The following is a 14,609-nucleotide window of genomic DNA, read 5'->3' as shown; positions in this document are numbered from 1 at the left end:
TCTGGTTAGAAGAGAAATAACTATCAACAATCTTTAAGTATCTTCTCAATCGAAGGGGCATGAACATTCTAATTCCAAAATGAAAAAGAACAAAGTACATGCCTTAGGAAAGCCAAGAGATTGAGATTCATATTCCAACTAAAATCAGTTATGAAAAAGCAGCACTTTGAATCACTGAAAAGAACCTGGGGTTTTGCCTGATCTAAACTCTTCTCATTTTACAGATTAGCAACTGAGGTGAAGCAACTGGCTTAAGGGTGATGAGCGTGTCAGTGACAGAGCTGGGCCTCAAGGTCATCCCCAGACCTAGAATGCGGTGTTCTTCCCATTACCCATGCACATGAAGCTCTGATCTCTGACATTAATTAAAAGTAAACAACAGCATATTATATACACACATCTGAAAGTGCCAGAACTTTAATACCCAAGGTTGAAATAACCATAAATAATTCAGCCAAACCAGCTCAAGTGGAGATACGGAGATTAAGAATACACACACATATCTCAGGTCAGATGGTCCCATCGCATCCAAAGAAGTGAAACATAAACTCAGCTCTGAGACCACTTGCCCTAAAGCGCTTTTAACATCACCGTGGATGCCAACAGTCACTAGATGGTCACATCTGACGGATATCTTTCTATTTAAACTGTAATGGTAATATCTTTTTTTTTAATTAAAAAAAAATTTTTTTTAATGTTTTCGCTACACCGTGCGGCATGTGGGATCTTAGTTCCCTGACCAGGGATCAAACCCATACCCCCGTAGTGGAAGCGAGGAGTCTTAACCACTGGACCACCAGGGAAGTCCCTGTAATGGTAATATCTTGCAAAATGAAAACCACAATTTTAGAATCCTTCAATAAAACAATACCTTTTCAAAAAACAGATATATCCTACGTTTCTCCTATTGATAATGGACCAGTTATCCATTATCAATACTCAAAGCATGGTCTTCTGAAAATTGCTTGGGAAAAGCAGAGGCTTTCATCTTTTCTTTTTCTAAAGGGCAGGGGTAGGCAGGAGACTAGTCGCCTCTCAACTAACTACCTCTTAGTCTCCTTTCCCCTGCCAAATTCCGTTCATTCTTGTTACAAAAGCAATTGAGAAATGAAAACATATGCCCACACAAAAACTTATACACTTATGTTCTCAGCAGTCTTCATAATATCCGAGAAGAAAAATCAACCCAAATCTCCATCAACTGATAAATGGTTAAGTAAAACATGGTATTGATACAATGGGATATGATTCAGCCATAAAAAGGAGTGAAATACTGATATATGCTCCAACATGATGAACCCTGAAAATATTATGCCAAGTGAAAAAAGTCAGTCACAAAAGGCCACTTATTGTACGATTCCGTTTATATGAAATATCTAGAATAGGCAAATCTCAGAGACAGAAAGGAGATTAAAGTTGCCTAGGGCTGGAGGAGATAGGCGGGGGGAATAGAGGGTGATTGCCAAGGGGTACTGGGTTCTTTGTGAAGAAAATATTCTAAAATTAATTGTGGTGCTAGGTGCACAACTCTGAATATACTAGAAAACATTGAATTATACACTTTAAATGGGTGAACTGTATGGTATACGAAAGATATCTTAAGCTGTTAAAAAAAAAAAAGCAATTAGGCCTAGTATAAGATTACAAAATGTAGATAAGGCGAAGAACACAAATAATTTTACCCAAAGACAATAGTAAATACTGGGGTATACTTATCCTTCCAGATTTTATGCATGCATAATTTTCTTAAACAAACAACAAAAGGAATAGATGTATTTCAGTATTTTACTCAAGCAGCAAGAAAACCAATGTTGCTTGAAAATTTTATAAATTCATTTTTATTTTAAGAACTATGCTTTCCAATACGGCAGATACTAGCCACAAATGGCTATGAGGCCCTTAAAATGTGGCTAGTCTGAACTGAATTGAGGTGCTTTAAACTTTTATTGTGCTACCATCACCGCCATCCATCTCCACAACTCTTTTCACCTTGCAAAACTGAAACTTTATCTCCATTAAACAGTAACTCCCCGTTTCTCCCCACCCATCTGCACCTGGCAACCACCATTGTTTTGCCTCTGATTCTGACTACTCTAAGTACTTCACGTAAGTGGAATCAAAATATCTGTGCTTTTGTGACTACTTATTTTACCTAGCAACACCTTCAAGGTTTATCCAGTTGTAGCATCATGTCAGATTTTCCTTCCTTGTACGGCTGAATAATATTCCATGCTATGTATATATCACATTTATCCATTCACCTGTTGGACACTTTTCCGCCTTCAGCTATTGTGAATAATACTGCTATGAACATGGGTGTACAAGCATCTCTTCGAGACGCTGCTGCTGGATCACATGGTAATTCTGTGGTTCTACCATTTACACTCCCAACAGTGCACAGTGTTCCAGTTTCTTCACATCCTCACCAACACTTTTTTTTTGACAGTAACCATATTAATGGGTGTGAGATATATTTTCATTGTAGTTTTAGTTTGCATTTCCCCAATGACTAGTGATGTTGAGCATCTTTTCACGCGCTTTTGGGCCATTTATACATTATCTTTGCCCATTTGAGATAACGCTTTTAAGCATAAAATATACTTAGGATTTCTAAGACTTAGTATGATAAAAATGCAAAATATCTCATAAATACCCTTCCAAAAATAGACTACATGTTGAAATGACAATACTTTGGATATACTGGATTAAAAATTAAAATTTAATTTTGTTTTTTAAAAAAGTAGCTACTGGAAACATGGATAAACCTCAAAGATATTATGCTAAGCAAAATAAACCAGTCACAAAAAGACAAATACTACATGATTACACTCATATGAGATACTAAGAGTAGTGAAATTCATAGAGACAGAAAGTAGAAGGGTGGTTGCCAAGGGCTGGTGGGGAGGGGAGAATGGGGATTTACTGTTTAATGGGGATAGTGTTTCTGTTTTGCAAGATGAAGAAAAGTTCTGGAGATGGATAGTGGTAATTGCTGCACAACAATGTGAATATACTTAATGTCACAGAACTGTATACTTAAAAGTGGTTGGTTAACACGATAAATTAACTTTATGTTATGTATATTTTACCACAATTAAAAATAAAGTTAAAAAAAAAAAGTGGCTACTAGAAAATGTAAGACAAGAGTAGTGAATATGGAACCAGATAAGGCTGCTTGTAATTTTATCAGCAGGGCAGTCTGGGTTCAAAATCAGAGACATTTATCCCTGATGGGTCTCTTTGCCAAAACTATGAATATTAAGCATCTGTTAAGACTGTTTAAGATTCTTTTGAACCGGACAGATCCTCTAGAGCAAGTCCTGGATGTAACAGAACAACTTTGAAGGCCTTTACAAATTTCCAGACCATTTTGGACAATTTTAAACGAGTGACTCTATAGTAATATATCAACAGCCCCCAAACTGTTAAGCACTTAAAAAAAAAAAAAAAAAATCTTAGTAGAGCATTCACTTTCCTGGCAAATCTGCTCCACTCCAAGAGGCCAGGAACAGAGGAATATATCACTTTTGTCAACGTCAAAGGCCCAAATTCACTCTGCCTTAACTAATAGTTTAATCCAGCTAGAGTTACTTTAATGAGAAGTTCAATTAGTTTTTAACTTTGCAAAATTGAAATGATTCTAGAGCATGAAGCAGCAGTACAGAAATGATTTTCACAGAATTTCCATGTATTAAATTTTCAAATCACCTTAAGTTTCTTTCAAAGAGTTACAGGATAGAACTGTAAAAGGGGAGAAGTCCCAGGAAAAATAAAACAGGAAGCCTTTTCAAAGGTAACAGAAAGATGAAAAATTTAATTTTAGCCCTTTAAGCAAGTTTTATTTTCTTTCATATTGGTGTGGCTCATTAATATCAAACCAAGAATCTAATGGGAAATAAAAAGCCTGGTTCACCACATTATCAATCACCAAAATTACAATGACACTGTGACTTAAAAGTTTTAATTTATTTTAAATGCTCATCACAGGTGATCTCAAGAGATTTAGTAAAATATGACCTGAAAGTATAATTCATACAACTGGTAAAGAGATATTTATGTCTTTAAATTAGAATCACTATGAATCATTTTTCAGCACAGATTAATTTTCCTGATCTCAACTGACAGGCTAAATAGAACCCGTAAAATATGCAGGAGGACAAGGATGCCATCTCACTATTCAAGGCAAAGAATGTCCATTACAAGGACCCTGACTGTTTTTTTTCCCCTGCTATATTCTCTAACACGTTCTTCGTTGGCTGGCACATAGCAGGCACTCAGTAAGTGTAGAATGAATGAACAGTCCCTGCTTACAAAGGTCTTATAGAGATGACACCCCATAAATATATATAGGAAAAGATGCAATATGTCAGATGTGTCACAAACTAGATGCTCTGAGGCTTTGTAAGAGGGACAGTTCATTCTCAGCGGGGGCAGTCAGGAGAGGGCGGAAGTAGCTGTTGAGCTGGGGCCACTATGTTAGGTGGATAATCTGCACTCACTGCAAAAAAAGTCTCACTGGCACAGTTCCAGAGGTGGAAAAGCAAGGAGTTTTAGGAACTACTGCAGAGAGTCAGAATGGCTGCTATGTCAAGCTTCTGAGTAGTAATGAATGACAAGGTTGGAAAGGCAGGATGGGGATAGAATGGAGGCCTTGAGTGTGAAGCTAGAGCCTGCTGCCATGTCTAGCAGGCACTGAGGAGATGCTGCAGGTACTGGAGTAGAGAAGTGATACAATTTTAATGGCACTTTGAGAGAATTAATCTGGTTGTGTTTGGCAGGTCCCATTAAAAAAGGTCTGGAGTAAGTAGATTAAGTAGAAGAGTGGATACCAGACCTACCCATTGTCAGAATCACCTGAGGGAGGTTACACCCATTCCAGACCTACCTACTCAATCTGAAACATCTGCAAAATAGCCAGAACTTTAGGTATAAGATAACAACATACTGAAATGATAGCACAAGTATGGGGAGAAAAAGTTCAAGTATAAAGCCTATAGCCAACATCAAAATTTGTGTTTTCCAGTAGGACTACACTGGTTTCATGAACAAATATTTAGGTTACCTCTCAGCCACGTGTAAAAATCTTTTCCCTCATAACTTTAAACTTCTATAATAAGTAGGGTGACATAGTACAGTAAAGCTTTCCCCTGCTGGAAAAGAAAGATGGTACAATGTAGTAAGAAAGAATACAGCTCTAGAGCTGGACAGATCTGTGTTTAAATCCTTGCTCTGCCACTTACTAGCTTTGTGACTCTAAAAATCTTACTTTACTTCTGGGGGTCTGTTTCCTATGGTATAACCAGTATAACACCATTCTACTGTTCAAATGTCAGAAGGATTAAATAAGATGATGCCAATACTTAAAGCAGTTATTACTATTATTACCTTAAACCAGGTCAGATACTGGAACAATCACTCTGAAAATTATGAGTTCATACCAGGATATAATCTTTTAAAAAGCACAGACTATCATTATTCCTGAGAATCAGATGTGGTTGCCACACATCTGTTCCTGTACACATTATAATGTGCATTTATATTTACACATAAGAGTGTTTTTTATATATTTGTGTGAGCCATTCATGTTAGAGTTAGCATATTAACTTTACAAGCTCTGTGGCACTTATAATGGTTATGCAACAGAACATTCACAAGTACCCAAAATAAACCTAGGTGACTTAGAAATATAAAGGTGTGACCTAGAGTTTGCTTATTAAATATATATATATTTATATAATATAAAATTTGGGTTACTCCTCTTTTAAGGCTTTCAGACTGAAAAATTAGTGCCTACAACTAGGAACTGTTATTATGGTTGCTGCTTAACTGTTGCTTTTGAGTATTTAGGTTTCAGACAAGAACCCTAGCTGTGACCACCAGAACTTCTGGAACACTAATGGAACCAATGGTTTTCAGGGTGTACTTCTCAGAGTGTGCTGAGAGACTGTAAGAGATATATACAGGTGGAGGGGAAGTTGACATTTGAGGGACAACGTGAAAGCTGACCCTTGAATCAGTTTTATATACTAGAGTTCACATAAAATTTTATTTGAAAGGGGGAAAGATGCCTCACTACTTAAAAAAAGACAAAAAGGATTGAGAACATCTCTAACATCCCAATCTAGCTTCAGGGAGACTGAGATGGGACGCATTTCCCAATTTACTCCATTTTAAATAGGCATTCCAGCAAGACATACTGTGGGAGTGATTCCAACACCATGCTGCCTACGTAAGAACTCCATAGGCTTAGCGCTGCTTGCTGTCAATACAGGTGAACAACCTGGCTTAAGAGAAGTGTGAAAAAGGGAAATCAATTAACGAGCAGGCCTAAGAGAACATCCAGATATGTCCATTTATAATCATTCCAGAAACATGCTACTGGTCTTCATCTAAATGGCCTAAAACAAAAAGTAGGTTATTTTCAATCCCTTAAAAAGTTTTCCATGCTGTCTCAAAACTACTCGAAATAATTTTCCCATAGTAATGGGAAATATATTTCTCTCACCATTCTTGAACAACAAAATACGTACTTTATTTGAATCACCTTCTCACGTTTTGCTAAGCTATCTCCTAGAGCCAAGGCTTAAGCAAAAGCATTACTCTTAGAGCAGGTTCTGCCACTTGATGGCTCAATCCCTACACTTTCCGCAGAAGTTTTATTTATATTTTTCTGATCTCAAACCAGGATTCTAAGCACTCCCTGCATTAGGACACACCCAGTCTCAGTTCATCTCTTTCACAAGAGCAAGAATTCTAATTGTTGACTTAAATGTACAGTTAATAAATTCCACCACATTTTCACTAGATAGAAGTTTCTTCAGATATATCAGGTTTCAAGAGACCACTCATATAGGTCCTCAATTGTTGCCAGCTCCCACCAGAAAAGGAAAACCTTACAGATTTTCAAGAGGAGCACAGGTTTCCACAAGCTCTTAAATGGGGCATAGAGGGTTCAGAAAAAGAAAAGGCAGAGGGCAAAAGCCAGCAATTATCTGTCTAAGCAAAAATAACTGCTCAGAGGAGAGAAGGAACAAGACTGCTCTAAACCAAAACACTGGGAAAAGCAATGGACATAAACAAACTTTCTTTTTAGATTCTTACACAGGCAACTTCAAACCTTATACAGTTGCTACTTCAACTAACTACCACCAGCACAATTCACCGGTAAAGAAGCTAGTGAAGCTAGTGAAGCTAGTGAAGCTAGTGAAGCTAGCTGCTTTAACTGCAGAGCCCACTTGGGATCCTTGGCTGTTAGCTGACATCCAAGCACAAAACATCACTAAGAAGTTATGAAGCACTCATTTGGGCCTTCATTAGCCAAACAGCTCACAGGGGCACTATAAAAGCCTGTGTTCCAAACACAGACCTGGGAACCAGCCCAGACATATTCCATGGCTCACTTCATCAATGCATGCGGTAGTGCCTTGATTTCCCTACTTGTGAAATCAGTCCTGAGAGAATTGAGAATGGTTTATGAAGTGCTTAGAAAATGACACCAGTATTATTAATATTATTTTATAATACCATAAAGGCCAGCAAGGGGGCCTTTACACTTATAGTTCATCCTTATTAAAGACATCAACCAAGTCGTATGAGAAGTGACAAACACAAACAACCCAAAGCTAAGTGACTCAATTACAAATCTATACCCTTACTGGAAAAGGAATTAGGATGTGGAGGGATTTATTTTTAATTCTAAGAGATGGTCAATGCAGGAGTCTCCTACAGATCATGTGCATGTTTTTGAATGATAACTCAATCTTAAACTGCGGCATATGTTCAGGGCAGCCTTCCCTTGGTAATTCTATTCAAAGTCTTTTATACTCTTCTCTTAATTTCCAAACCTTTATTTCTGGAACACTGCTAAAATTCTTGAGATATCAGGATTTCTCTCACTGCTGTTTTGGAACTAAGCTAGGGATCAATAAAACCAAAGAGGACTGTGAGTGCATCTCAAAGAAGTCCTAAAGGCAAAGGACAGAACACATACATGGAGATGAGAGAACCAAGCACGGAAACAGTGAAAAAAAATTTGCATTTTACACGTATTAGAACAAAAATGTGCACCCCTAAATCAAAACTCACTTTACATAGTTGGCTCACATTTTATCTGTGACTTCCTATATATACACGCATATCCCCATATAATCAAGTTGATATATATATATATATATATATCCCAATCTGAGAGGCCTGTTAATCTGTAGAGAGCCTTCTCTTTCCAGTGAGGCAGAATGTGGATTCTCATTTAAGCCGACCTCTAAACTGGCAGATATCAAAGGTAGGTCATGACCAAAACAAAGGTATAAGGGGTACTAAGACAGTAAGAGACCGAGGGAGCACCATCATCCTTCTCCTCACTTTCTAATGGACAAGATCAGGCAAACAAACAACACCACCAAAAAGGCAGTCACATGGAACTGTGGCCACTCATGCTGGGCAAAACACGGGTGGCTGTTCTTATAGAGTGTCTCAACGATCAAGGTGGAAAGTGCCAACGTGTAAACAAGAAACAGCCTCTACATTCAAGATACCAATTCAGTTAATTAGTGTGGGGCTTTGGTTCCTACCAGTTTCAAACGCCAAGTTTCCAAACTAACAACATAAAATGTATATGCACATCAGCAAAACATGGCATTTGCCCCAGACCTAATACCACAAGTTCTCACAAAACTAGGGGAGGAAAAACTTTTTAAGTTCATGTGATACTAATAACACATCAAGCTCTGTGAATCTAGCTAAAATTATTTACATAGGTGAGCAACATTTTTCTTAATGTTCATGCCTCTTAGGCAAGTAGATGAAAGTTACACTCTTGTGGAAAATATTTTACCTTCTGGAAGACATAACAGACTTTTTGACATTCTTTAAAAGTGAAAGTCCTTTGGAAGTCTAGGTTGAACAAGTAGCTCATTACACAACAGTACTGGGCACCTTGATGTAAACTACAAATTACGTTCTAGTAAGAATTTCAAAAAAACTTTCGTAGTTTCACATCATTTTTAAAAAGTTTATCTAAGATTTAAACAGATTTAAAAACCCCCCGACATTTAATTCTGATTTTTTTCCCTGCACAAATGTATTGTTTCCAAACATTATCTCCAATATTTGCACCTTTTATTTGTATTTAATGTCATTTCAACACTAAAAAAGTGAACTGTATTTTATGTATACACCCACCCAACCATTAATAAAATCAAGGTCTACTACAACTTACGCAATTTGTTATTTATGCATGGTTCTCAAAAGAAAAAATACTACTTAAATTCTGAAGTTTTTCTTTTATTTTTTCCCTAAGTAGGGATCCCTACTTGCTCCTTTATAACAGAATAGCTCTATCTTCCTTGTTAAACTGTAATTTTCACAATTAAATGTGAAGTCACAAAATGTGTACATCACCTTAAATATATTAACCACCAGATTGCTAAATATTTAACATTTCACAATTCTAAAAATTATTTTTAACATTTTCCAAAATTTACAAGTAGTTACTTTAATATATAATGTACCTAATATAATTATGCTTTCAGCAATCAAATATAAATAATAAATGTAGGCATGTATGTTAATAATAAAAATCAAAATTCATTTTTACTTGATAAAAGCCTACTGATTATTTGGGAGCAAGTACATGTTCACAGAAAGGTTTGTTCTGATCAGAGAATGTTCAAGGTTTTTAGAAGCTTAGCAACTCTTGAGACTGGGTCATCAAAATAACAATAATCAAGAACTTACTTGACACTTAGTCTGTTCAACATGGTGACGTTTTATTTTTAATATAAATAGTATTAGAACTTTTCCTGCACTCTGGTTTAAGGAAAAAAAGAGAAATTTAAGCAAAACAAATTCACAATGGATATATTTAAAATCAGTGACTTTCAGAATAAACAGGAACAAGGGTCTTTAGAGATTCACAGCCCAATCTCCTCTATTTCCTACACAGAGACTATAAGAGCCAAAAAAGCAAAGATTTAGTTAGTTCGAAGTATAGCAGCCTCTAGTAAGGCAGTGTTAGGAAATTTTCAACAAGGGCCAAGACAAAGAAGGAACTTCTACTTAAAGTTCAATTAAATAGAATACCCATTCCCCACCCTCTAGTTAATTGAGGCTTTTTAATGAACCCTTACAGTTTACCTAAATTCCAGCCTTCAAGTCCAATTTTTTCACTTTTTTGGGGGGGGGTGGGGGTGGGGGGGAGGGAATGCCAAAATCAGGAAACATTTGAAATTGCAGAATATATGCTTTTTAAGAGCTCACAGTAAGTTTTCCCGTAGGGGGAAAATGGCTATTACCACTAAGGACATCGGTTAACATTATATCTTACATATAATTTGCTAAATCAAACAAAAGCACCTTCACAAACTTCACCTCCAACACACCCTCAAAGAAGAAATGGTATTCATATTACTAATTTAAAAAGCCGTATAATTCTATATCAAACACAAATTCAAGTCAAAATTATATCTACTTAACAAATACTAAAAAGTATTTAAAGATTACAAATAATACCCTTTAGATTATATATCTGATTCTTCTGATTACTAAACAAATTGTAAAAGCAATTAGTTAAGTCTCTAGTGGAATACCTGAACCAAGCTGCCTCCTTTTCACTCACCAAAATGTTACTTGGTAGCAAATGTCCAACGCAAATTCTCCCCTATGCACCAACTGGTTAACTATGTATCAAAGAATACACCGGTTCATTTTCCCATAAATTTATCTTGGTGTATCTTTATAAAATACCTGCAACAAAGTCTTAAAAGTACCCTTAAGTATCAACAACCACTGTCCATCTTTGGTAGCAAGTACCTGTTCATGGAAAGGCCTGTTCTGATCAGAGAATCCTAAAGGTTTCTAAATGCTTAGCAACTCTTGAGATTGGGTCATCAAAATAGCAGTAACTGAATACTTAACAGACTTTATACACAAGAGTGCAGAATGCAAATGATTAAAACAATATTAGCAACTTCAAAATTTTCTCTTAAACAAGCCACAAGTCATTTCTCTGTTCAGAACCCACATCTGCAACCAGCTCTAACCGGTTCCTTGAGGAATGTGGCTAGGCTGAAATTTTGGAAGTGTTGGCTTTGGTGGTGACCAAGGAGGAAGAAGTCTCTGGCTTCCCTGTTGCTGTAGTTCCCACCCTCCAAAATGAATATACCCACCGGTGTGAATTGACAATGTGGTCCAAAGAGCAAGGCAGGAACGGAGTCCAGATCCTCAAAATGGTAGTACAGGGCATAACCACTAGGCCACCTATCATTTCAGTACAAAAAGTACAACCCTGTGCATCATGGTGCAAAAGCTGGGGCCTAGGTTTCGCATTGTGCATCTCACACCTATGGAAATAACAAGAGGAGTAAAATCTATAGAAATCAACACACCCTAAGAAAGTGGGTGCTCACAGAAGACTGGTGTCAACACTTTTGCAAAGGCGGTTGGCTACTGAGATAATGAACAGCAACCGCAAGTCCAACATTGGAAAGAAAGAAAATTTTACAATCAACTCTGTTGAGTCTGACAATGAAGAACTCAACATGGGCTTTATGTTTACCAACAAGGCTTTGCAAATCATGACACCCATCTACATACTTATGAAAATTACTACCCCACTAAAATCTAACATCCCTCAAGGATTTTTAACTCTCAAAGAGTTGAAAAGGTTGGGGCCATGAAGAAGGGATGTAATCATCAATTCCCCCAAACCTGTTACTCTCAGGTTTTAAACTTTTCCCTTTACCATCTGACCTTGGGAAGATATGGTGACACATTCAAAGCTTAAGGTGGAAGAATTCCATTGAAGGGGATATCTGTGTACCAAGGATGTGCCAAGATGATTCCTCAAGAACAAATGTGGATTGTCTAAGGGTCAACAGTTTTGCAAAAGTAAAAAGAGAGAACTTCTAAAACGCAGCGTGAATTCTTTAAAAGAAATAAAATCACTGCTCTTGACTCACTTGATCCTTCACCATGTTGCTGTCAGCTCACCAACTAAGAGTGTGCGAGTGTGTCTTGCTGGGTCCATTTTCCCATGGTCTGTAGAAGGCGCTGTGAAGCACATCCTGTTCTAGCTCTGGGGCCCTTCCCCCCTCTGCAGCCTTACCCAGTGCAGGGAATGCGCCCCCTACTGACTCCAACACTCATCGCCTTTAGCCGACTTGGCTGCGGTGCATTTTGGGTGGGGGCTGGTATTTTCTTCAAGGCCATAAACCAGAAGCAACAATGCGGATTTATAAGGAAACTGTATCAAGCTACCCAGGAGTTTTTTTGTTTTTGTTTTTTTCCCCATTCTGAAGGTTCAAGACACTGGCACAAGAAGCATCAGGGAAAGAGATTGGGTGTGTGGGGATGGACAGCATCAAAATGGCAAACACAGGAAACAGTTTGGTTCTTTTCCCTCCTAAGCCTTTGTCTGAGAAATGGGGTTATGGCAAGAACTGTCCAGAGGAATTGGGAAGGCAAGAACATCAAGAAGACTCAGTGTGGGTATGTGTGTGGCTGAAAAGACTATTAGACCTTAGCGCCTGGTCTTGGGCAGAAGAGGAAGAGAAGCAATCGCGCCTTTTCCAGCAGACAGGCATCCAGGTTTGGGGGGAGGGGAAGGCAGGCAGGCAGCCCAGAGGAAAGAAGAGGTGAATAAAAGGGTGCTCAAAGAACTACTCCCCATTCATTGCACACACACAAAAAGAAAAAAGAAAAAAATCTTTCGCAGCTTTCTGGATTTCCATTTTTTACCGTCTTACTGCAAAGTTGGGGCTCAGAATGCTCGCAAGAGGTCGTGCTGACCAGGCAGCTGCGATTGAGAAAAGGGGGTGGTGGAGGACTCCGTGGTCAGGATAGGAGGGGAGCTGGCTTGTTGGGGAGGAAGGATTGCACAGGGGAGGCAAAGACTTTCACTCCGTGCCATGCATGCTCCCCGCCCCCCAATCTCTTCCCCCCCTCCCCCGGCTAAAGGTGGGTAGACCTGGCAGAAGGCTCGTCCCAGGGATTGGGGGTGTGCGTGGGGGGCTCATTTTGGGCGGGGGGCGGGAGGAAGGGATTAGTTCCAGGGATGGGAGAAGCTCGATTCTTGCTGGGGGCGGGGTGGAGGGAGATGCCACTAGCCGCAAAAGCTCCGGCGGCCGGGGCGGCTGCTGGCCTCCGCGGGCTCACGGGGCGGGGAAGGGGGGTCGGGCTGCAGGAGGAGGCGCCCGGACCGCGGACCAAGAGCCCGGGTAGCGGTCCGCGCCGGGGCGGGCGCTCCCTCAGCACCGGAGTATGCAAAGGAGCGTGTGCGGCCGGAGGGCTGGCGGTCTCAACAATAATGCGCTCGCGGGGCCGGCCGTGGGTCTGCGCGCGGCGGCCGCCGGGCTTACCTTGACTCGGCCTCGAGGCGCGCGCGGGGCCGGCGTGCTCGGGGGCCGGGCGGCGGCGGCGGGCGGATGGCGGCGGCACGGCGCTGGCGGCGGCGAGGGCGCGCCCGGGGCCTCGTCGCGCTCCGGCTCGGCGGCCTCGGCGGGGTCCGGCTCGCGCCGCGGCCGCGGCTGCTGCCGGGGGGCGCGGCGGGCGCAGCAGAGCGGCGGGCGGCGGCGGCGGCGCGAGCGGCTCCCTCCAGTCCCCCGCGCGGGCGGCGGCGGCAGCGTCGTCGAGCGGTGCAGACAAAGGAGGGGCGGAGGGAGGAGACGGAGGGTGTGGGAGAGGCGGCTTCACCGGCGCGGGCAGGCGGGCGGCGACGGCCGCGCTCCTCTCACTCCTCAGCAGCGGGGACCGAGAGAGGGAGCTGTGTCTGAGGAGACGCCAAAATCCCCCTTAGCGCTGCCCGCGGGAGGGGGAGGGGGCACAAGATGGCGGCGGCCGGGGGGGCGGGAGTTCAGTTCATGGATCCCGGCGGGCGGCGGAGGGGAGACCGGGCCGGCGGAGGCGGCGGCAGCAACGGGCGGGGGAGGGGGGCTGATCCCGCGTCTCCCCTCAGCAGACAATACAAGCGCCTCGGAGCAAGTCCCCGAACCTGCCCTAGCCAAAATGGCGGCCGAGAAAGAGCGGAAGTGACGTAAGTACCTCATTAGCATAAGAGGACTCATTGTCCAGCTAACTAGGGGGGGCAGTGGGAAACAGTACCCTTTCCCCCCCCATAGACAACTCTTGCTCCTACCTGTGCTTGCTCCTAACTTTTTCTGAGGGAGGGTGGCACCAGCACCCCCACCCCCACCTAAGGGACATTATATAATCCCCACTGAGGGGGAGCTCTCGCGAGAACCAAGAGGATTTGCCATTGACCCACTAGGAGGCGCCGCCGATAATGGCCGCAGTGCGCCTCCACGGCCCGTGTGCACGGCGGGCGCCTTCCTCTGGCCACAGCGCCGGCGGCGGAGGCACAAGCAGAGGGCCGCAGCACGCGCTGCACTCAGTCAGGTGGCCGCGCTGGGGATCCCTGCGCGGGCCCAGCTGGGCCTGGACTACATCTGGTGGGAGGGGGCGTGCGCACAGCCCCGCGGCTCCACGTGCTGGGAAGCCCGCGCGCTCGGGCTGGGCAGCAGCCGGAAGGGCAGACACACCTGGCCGGTCATGGTCATGCCCGACACCTCCTGCTTTAAATGAGGTGTGAGGGCCTCGTGCTTCACACACCGACT

General features: G+C 41.8%; 1 protein-coding gene across 2 annotated transcripts in view; it reads right to left on the bottom strand.

Annotated features, from left to right (window-relative positions):
* The window catches only part of LOC118881472 (activity dependent neuroprotector homeobox), a 31,474-nt gene extending 17,478 nt beyond the window's left edge, over window positions 1–13,996 (bottom strand). Inside the window, exons 1-2 of one of the 2 annotated variants that reach the window (XM_036826440.1) lie at window positions 13,356–13,480; window positions 11,166–11,339 (exon numbers count right to left, since the gene is read on the bottom strand). The gene's annotated coding sequence lies outside the window, so the exon portion shown is untranslated. Of the gene's footprint in view, window positions 1–11,165; window positions 11,340–13,355 lie in introns of both variants that reach the window. The other variant, XM_036826441.1, reaches the window with a different exon arrangement.
* Window positions 13,997–14,609: the final 613 nt, after the last annotated feature.

The sequence above is a fragment of the Balaenoptera musculus genome, chromosome 15 (assembly GCF_009873245.2).
Source record: "Balaenoptera musculus isolate JJ_BM4_2016_0621 chromosome 15, mBalMus1.pri.v3, whole genome shotgun sequence".
NCBI lineage: Eukaryota > Metazoa > Chordata > Mammalia > Artiodactyla > Balaenopteridae > Balaenoptera > Balaenoptera musculus.
The sequence above is the reverse complement of the archived record's forward strand: the minus strand, read 5'-3'. Positions and strand labels throughout refer to the sequence as shown.